Source organism: Patagioenas fasciata, chromosome 6, assembly GCF_037038585.1.
Source record: "Patagioenas fasciata isolate bPatFas1 chromosome 6, bPatFas1.hap1, whole genome shotgun sequence".
Classification (NCBI taxonomy): Eukaryota; Metazoa; Chordata; class Aves; order Columbiformes; family Columbidae; genus Patagioenas; species Patagioenas fasciata.
The window spans coordinates 12,130,953-12,138,985 of record NC_092525.1 but is presented as its reverse complement, the minus strand read 5'-3'; the positions used below and the strand labels follow the sequence as shown (position 1 = coordinate 12,138,985).

Below are 8,033 nucleotides of genomic sequence, written 5' to 3'. Positions count from 1 at the left end.
TGCAAGTGGGGTGAGTGTGGTGTTGCTTGGTCCCAGTAATGAGCACAGCTGGGGGTGTGCAGTAGTTCCTTGAGCCTCACCAGAATGGTGTAGAGAGGAAACACTCACCTGATTGCTGTCTTTTGAGGAACCTGGGGCAGATTCATGCAGAAACATTGCCACAGCCTCCTTGCTGCAGCATGAGTAATGTGACAGCGCTGGAGTCAAAACTGCTCTGACAGCACCTAGCAAATGAGGGAAATGTGTGGGATGGTACTAGAAAAAGATTAAAATGGTATAGTATATTTGTTTAATTTCTAGACAAAACTGAGTGAAGGTAGGAGAGCCTGGAAAGAGGTGTCCTTGGCCTGTAATACTGCATTTTAAGAAGTTCTCGCTGTTACGAATGGTTCTAGTGAGCTGTGAACACCTGCAGTACACAGGGCAAGAGAGAAGTGAAGCAGGCCTGCTGTCTGGGCTCTTCCACCTCAGCTTGGGGAGCGAGTCCTGGGAGAGTCACAACATAAGGGACCTATGCTGAGTACATCAGGCATTTTGAGAGGATCCAACACCCCAGGAACTGGGATGCTCTCATCTTTAGCCATGCTGCTGGCTCCTCAGAGGCTATAGGCAAGTGGGTGGCTGGTGTGCTGGGATGTTTTCATACCCAGGCTGAAGTTCTCCACATGGAGTTAGGAGAAACCTGTCTTCGCAGCTCAAACATTTGTACCAGCCAGCCTCGTGTCCAAGTGACCTGTGACCACACTGAGATGTTACGTACAATCATGTTGTAGGCCAAAGCAAGCTACTTCAAGATGTATAGTGAATCAAGTCCATAGTCTTCCTAAATTTAGGGAGGCAGGGGGGGTGTTGTATCCATGGTCCTCCAGAGAAGCTGTAGGTGCAGGAATTAGTTGGTTGTGAATGTGAGTTGATGTTAGTTAATATGCTTGGACCCTTTCATTTCCTGAAGTGCTGCTGCTTCTCTGCACCTTTTGGGTTAATTTTTCTGCCTATCCTCACAACAGGATTTAAGTCAAACTTCATTACTGATAGCCACGAGTAATTAAAAGTGACCCAGTGTCCTGGGTGCAGCACATGGGGCCTTTAGTGTGGGTGATGGGTGCTGACCAGCTGCAGGTTGCATGTTCAGAGAAGCTGTCAACTTGCAGCCAGTTCCGTGCAAAATTGGAGTGGTGCGTGGTGCTGATGTGCTGTTGGTACTGGAGTTACAGGACTGATCTGCTGGGAGCAAGGAAATTGGCGAAGAGGAGCAGCTATGCTGAAGGGCTTAGCAGCCCATCTGGCTGGAGCTGTGTTTGCCTGCGGTCAGGAGCTGCCCAGGCTGCTTGGCTTTGCTGGAAGGATGCGGATTTTGCTTGTCCAGGCCTGGCTGAGCTGGGGCAGGATGAAGGGAGCAGTTGTGTTGTCAGCGAGGGCAGAGTCTGTACCGAGTCCTCTCTGGCTTTCCTGTTTCCAGCTGGGAAGATGTTTCCAAAAGCCATTTAGCAGCTGGTGTCCACGGGGTCTGGCAGGGGAGTTAATGCTCTAATTCTGCTTTTCTCTCTTGCATGTCGGGGGGGTAACATGGGGTGTCCTGTTTGCACCCTCAGCCATCCTTGCAGTGGGGCTGGGGCCAGCCCTGCTCTCTCTCACTGTCCGGAGGTGAAGGTTCCCCTTGGATCTGTGTGGGAGCAGAGGTCTGCAGCGCTGTCCTCAGCGGGGAGGCCCCAGCTTGGGCCCTCAGTGCTGTACAGAGCCTGGCAAGAGGAAAGGGACAGAAAAACAGAGCTTGGCTCCTCTCCCTCCCTAGCTGGAGCGGCTGAGGGGCTGCCAAGGGCTGCGCTGCAGGGAGAAGAAAGACAGCGTTCATGGGAGCTGCGTGGCTCTGAGCTGCCGGGCCTGGAGCCAGGCACGTCAGCACCTGATGGGCCAGCTCGAGGAAGGGCTTCTCGCTCCTCGCCTTCTCCAGCTGAGCACAGACAAGCTGTGCTTAAGGGGTCCCAGTGTAGTGGGGTCTTCCCTGCCCCACTGCCCTGCATTTGTGGGGGCTGCATGTACCATCTCTCTGGCACCGATGTGCTGGGGGTCTTTGCCCAGAGCCCGGCTCCTGCGCTGCTGCCCTGGACCACACTGCTTGAGACAGCTGCCCGGGGTCCCTCCTGCCTGCCTGCGTCCCCCAGCCTCTGTCGATTGGTGGGGCTAGCACTTGAGGACCTGGATCATTCCCTTGCCCAGCTGTGCAGAGTGCACATGAGGAGCCTCCAGTCCTGCAGTGGCTGAGCTGAGGCTGCAGCAGTGATTCCCAGCGAGTGGCGCAGGGCCAGGCTGTGGGGGCAATCCCCGTGGGCTGGACTGTCCTTGCCTCCTAGGGCTGGTTCCCACCCCTTCTCTGGGCAGGCTGGGGCACCTCAGTCCTTCCTCCAGGAGCTGCTGGACAGAAGAGGCTTTGTGCAGCCCTTCTGGGGAGGTGCCTGGTACCTGCTGGGGAGACTTTTCCTTTCCCCGGGAAGGATCTGTGGCCACAGCTGGGCCTTGTCCCATGTCTCAGTCTCGCCCCTCTCCCAGCACAACGTGTCCTGCAGCCCCAGGAGAAGCAGGTGAGATTGCTCAGGGCACTGCTCACTGGGGACGGCTCTATGCGGGGCTGGGGGAGCTGCCAAGGGTGCAGGAAGAGGTAAGGGGTCTGTGCCTGGAGCGTGTCCCTCTGGGAGGTGCCACCCAGGTAGCGTGGCCTTGGCCCTGGGTCACCTGCCCAGGAGAGGTTTGGCTGTGCCGGGGGGGTTGTCTTGCTGGCCTGGGCCGTGATGAAAGCACGGCACAGGGTGGGGGTGAGTAGGTGACACTTTGGGTTTGGGGTCAGGATTCTTGTGACATCCTGGGGACACCAGCCGGGCTGGGCTGAAATCGGTGTGGGTTGGCTGGAGCAGCTGGTGGTTCCTCTTGGACAGCACAGCACCAGGGCACGTCCACATGGAGGGGTGAGGCTTGTGGCTTAGGGCAGGAGCAGTCATGCTGCCTGTGGGCTGGGTGCACGTCAGACTCTTAGTGCCTGGCGTTAGTGGTGATGGTGTTGGCTGCAATGGGCACTTGGGCTGGTACCCTGGAGGCCAGAAGAGGTTGCTGGAGACGTGTCTGCATGCTGGCAGGAGGGATGCTACAGCAATGGGCACTGCTACCCTGAGCCTTCTGCCTCCACAGTCCCTGCAGCCGCTCAGGGCCTGGCAGAGGGCCCACGTGTGATGTGCTCCACGAAGCCCAGCACAGTCGTGCACAGCAGCAGTGAATGCAGAAGGTGCTTCAGGTTTAGTGGCTGAAAGCATGTGAAACGCAACCTGAAGGCAAGTGAGTAGCTCATGCATTTGGGAGGGTTGCAGGATGCTGGGTAGTGAGATCTTGTGCCCCATGTGCTGTCACTCTGGGAGGAGGGCGGGCAGGTATTTTGCGGACCAGCTCTGGAGCAAGAGAGAGGAGATGGTTGCTGAGGGACCACACAGCTGCTGGTGGCATTGAGGTGCAAGGTCAGCTCAGTGTGGGACCTTGTCAGCCCCTTGTGATCCTGGGCACCTACTCCATGTGCAGGGCTGGATCCTGAAGAAGCCTCTAGTCTGTTGCAAAGGCAGTGCTGTGGGGCCAGCATTGACCCTGCCAGGGTGTGCTCTGCCCCAAGCATGGCTCACTCTGGGCAGCAGCTCTCCTGGCAGTGCTTGGGTGGTGGGATGCCAGCCTGGGGACAAGTTGAACTGGCCCCCATGTGTCGGGCAGCTCTCATAGGGCTGTGCTTGCCTTCCCAAAGCAATCCTCCCTCCTGCCCAGACCCGCTAGAGTCCCCAGGGCAAGGGACAGGCACTGCCTGCTGGCCATGGGTCCGTGTAAGAGCCTAAGTCTCCGCTTGGGGCTGGATTTGTGTTCTTATCCTGTAAGCCATTCCTACAAGAGCTGATGCCTCCCTCCTGGCTCTTCCAGAAGCATTTCTGCTCCTTTTCCCCCTCAGTCAGGTTTATTGGGTGGAGGATTGCCCGAGGCTCAGCGTCAGCAGCCCTGCTTGCTGTCAGGCCCTGTGGATTTAGGCCATGAAGGGATGGGGGGGGAGGAACTGACAGCTTTGCCCTTTGCCTGTGTTGCAGGGCACAAGGCCAGCGCTCTTCCCAAACAGGCTGCAAACTCAGCCGAGCTCTTCTGCTGCTCTGGCTTTTCCTGAGGGCTGAGCCTGCCTTGCTGCTGCTCCACCGACTTGCCCTCCAGCTCCCTGTCCTGCTGCACTTGCACCCACAGTGCTGTCAGTTTGGCTGCCTGGGTGCGAGGGGTGCCTGGGCAGCACCCTGTTTTGTCATTGTTAGGGGTTCGGGGCAGCAACCTGCTCGGTCCTGTCCATCCAGGAGGGACGATCCCTCCTGGATGGCCTGTGTCTCCTGGCCGGGACAGCCACAGCCAGGATGCTCTGTGCCAGGCGCTGTCCCTGGCACACTCTGCCGCGGGGATTACCGAGGCCCAGCACAGGATCCCAGTACCCCATGCTGCTGCAGGGCAAAGGAGCTGGCACTGCCCCGGGCGCGCTGGCAGGGACCAGCCATTTCCATCTGCGTAACGGAGACTGTAGCACATCTGCCATCGGCCCACTCCCGGGATATTTTTAGGCCTGGCTGTGCTGATGAGGGAGAGATGACAGGCTCACTCCTCATCCAGACCACAGGATGCTTCTCCCAGCCTCAGCTGCCCGGTGCGATGGGAGGAGTGCGGGCCCCTGACAAGGCCGCTCGTGGCCGCGGTGTGCCAGGGGCTGGAGCCACAACCGTGCCCCCAGGAGAGGCAGCACTGCCCGTGTGCTGTGGCTGTGGGCTTGCTGGGAGCAGCTGCTGGTGCCGGATACCTCCATCCTCCTCCCTCTGGACTTCCACAGCTTTGTTGCTCTTGAGAAAGCAGATTCGTGAATCTTTCAGATCTCCCTGGCTCTTGAGCTTGAAGGTGTTTCCTGGCTTGTGAAGGAACAGGAGGGAGGTATCTGAGCAGACAGTGCTGTGGGACTCGAAGCGTGGGCAGCAACATGCTTGCACATGGTCACTTGCTGTCACAGAAATGGGAGCCTCTACAGCTAAGGAGCTTTTATTTTCTGTACGGCCTGAGGCTCAGGAAAGCATCACAGAGGAAAGGATCAAAAACTCTCTCTATGGGCAGAGCCCAAAAACTCAAGACCATCTAATCTTGTTTGTAAAGGCTGCATGCTGGGGAATGCTGTCCCTGTGAAGAAATATTCTTAGTTTCAGGCTTGAGTTTTTCCATTTTCAGATCTGCAGCTTCAGACCCTGCACATCCCTCTGTCAGGCAGATGTGCTGCCCATAGCACCTGGCTCAGGGAGGACCTTCTCCTCTTTTTTTGGCTTTTTTCCCTTAATACTCCCCCAGTTTCCTGGAATAGTCTGTCCTCTCTGTAGCCACGTACCACCCTTTGCAGCCCATTACTGTGCAGTGGATTGTGCTTGTTTTATGAGGCTGTTCAGCTCATGCTGTAGGAGCTAGCAGCCCGTTCAGTATTTTATCAGCCTTCATCTTGTCATCTAGACAATTGATTTTAAAAACTATTAAATGGCGCTGGAACAGGAAATTGTCACTGGGGGTCTAGATACACTCCGTGTTGTTGATGTCTCACCATTAATACTTGGCTCACTGGCAGACCTCAAAACGTATCTGTTAATGCATGTAGCTGTTACTCTATCGTGAGACTTATTAATTCTTTATAATATATGCTTTTAATTAAATTCCTATGTCACTGTTGACAGTAGTGGAAAAGCCAAAGTGTGCTATATAGATGCTCCTGCTCTTACCAGCCAGACCTTTCCTTTTGCCCAGGGAGGAGTTTCCCCTGCGAGGTCCATGCTGTGTAACACAGCCCCAGGATGCCCTGAGCTCTGCTGCCACCTCCCAGGCAGCAGTCTGGGTGTCTCTGCCATTTCTCTGTACACCGCTTTGGCTCTTTGAATTGCATTGGCCTCCTGCAAGCCAAGTATCTGTTAAAAATTAACGCGTGTTGGGAGAATGTGTGATTATGTTATCAAAATGTTGTTTGCGCTATTACCTGGGCCTGTGGCATGCGCGTGTCTGCTTTGGGGAGGTGCAGCCAGTCCATCAGGCTTCATGGCCATTGCAGCTCTAACCATCCCTGAAATTCAGGTTTATTCAGCAGTCATCTCAGAAGTGCAAGGGCAGCAATCCAGTTGTGTGTTCCCAGCTCCAGAGAGCATGGGCATGGCTGGAGCTGGGCTCCTTCCAGACCCCCACAGCACTGGTGCGAGGAAGCACCTGTGATATCCGATGGTGGGACATGGGCTTGGAACCATTCCCTATTTCACTCCCAAGTCTCAGGTGTGCTTCACTGAGGGGCTGATGGGGAGAAAGAAACCCTTTGAATGGCATATATACAAGGAGTATTTGAGCTGGTTTCTTTAAGGGGCAGAATTAAGACGGAAACTCCACCCAGTTTATTATTTTTGAGCAGCTGTTCTCACAGTGTGCAGCCTAGTAATTACACAGTGCACCAGATTCCTCAGTGACTGTGTCACCGAAAGCAGGTTGGGTGAAATGTGAAGAGGCATTGCAAAATATTTCCCCGACATCCCAGCTAAAACAGTCAGAATACAGCCAGCACCACTCGATCCTGCGCGTTCCTTTATTTCACAGCACAGTCACCAAGAGCCGGGACATCTGCTCCCAGAGTCCTTATCAGGGTTCAGCAAACCTTGCTCCCACCTGCCAGGCTCAGGTTCCTAAACCCCCAAAAAGGTTGCACCTCTCTCCCCTGTGGTGGGGTCTGTGTCCAGCCCCGGAAGGGTGACGTGCACCTGCGGTGACATGCTGGGAAAAGGAGGTGCTGGCTGCCCAGGTCGAACAACCACCAGCTGGAGGGAAATCCCACCAGACCCTGCCTGCAGATGGTCTCTGGGCTACTCAAGGACCTGCAGCATTGCGCCCTGCCGTGTGCTCACTGCAGGTGCAAGCCCACCTCTGCAGGCTGCTCCGGGACGCTGCTGGAGAGGCAGCTGTGACATCCATGAAGCCACGACAGGGACCAAGTGAGAGAGGTGTGCAGGAGTGTAAGCGTCATCCCTCACCCAGCTCCGTATGTCAGGGTCCTGGATGTGCAGCTGAGACAGGCACTGGCCAGCCCAGGCAGCTCTAACCCAGCCAGCAACAGAGCTGGAAATTATATGGGACAATCCTACCTGAATGGTTACTCTGATATTATGGTAAAAAGGACCCATGCAGTCCTTTGAGACAGAATAGGAAAAGGCAGATTCAGTCCCTGCCTCAAAGCATTAGGGGGGCTCATTGTGGGATTCTACATCTTAAAAAGGATTCGGGAAAATCAGAAAGCCTGTGTAGAGTAGAAATACAAAAAATGGCTTGAGTGTGGGAGGAAAAGCCTGGCAGTAAGAGAATTAGGCGACTCAGTATATTTAGCTTATCAGATGAAGATGGATGAGAGGGGGTTTGCTTGCAGCATATGTGTAGTGTCACAAAAATGCCAGGCTCTGAAAGGCTCTTTAATCAAGCAGAAGGCAGAACAAAATGGTATGTCTGCAATCTGAAGCCAGACGCAGGGCTGTGGGATGCTCTTCTGAACGTGAGGGTGAGGGACTCCAGAAACAGACCCAGAAAGGTGGGAGTCTCCAATGCTTGTCTTCAAATCAAGCCTACCTCCTTTCCTGGAAAATATGCATGAAGCAAACACAGCGTATTGGAATTAATGCAAGGAGATGAACCGCTGAGTGACGTGCTGGCCAGCTGCTCGCACTCATACGGCCGCGTGTCAGGCAAGACCGTCAGATCATTGCAGCTGAGGAAGACCCTGGGGAACGTGGTCTGGTGGGGCAGCGCTCGGGAGCCATTCAGGCAGGCTCAAGGTGTTCGTTCATCTGTGCCCAGAGCGGTAAGTGTGACTCTTTGCTGTCGGAAACATCTGAAGGGAGGCAGAATTTTTCAGCCAAGTTCGGCTTGTTTTGTGTGGGACTGCTGAGGATGGTGTTTAACATTTCTGTTCCTAGAGTGGCCAGAGCACC

General features: G+C 55.1%; 1 protein-coding gene across 1 annotated transcript in view; it reads left to right on the top strand.

Annotated features, from left to right (window-relative positions):
- Window positions 1–2,428: 2,428 nt before the first annotated feature.
- Window positions 2,429–8,033, top strand: part of ST3GAL3 (ST3 beta-galactoside alpha-2,3-sialyltransferase 3) — a 195,720-nt gene continuing 190,115 nt past the window's right edge. Inside the window, exon 1 of the mRNA XM_065841848.2 lies at window positions 2,429–2,579. The gene's annotated coding sequence lies outside the window, so the exon portion shown is untranslated. The remainder of the gene's footprint in view (window positions 2,580–8,033) is intronic.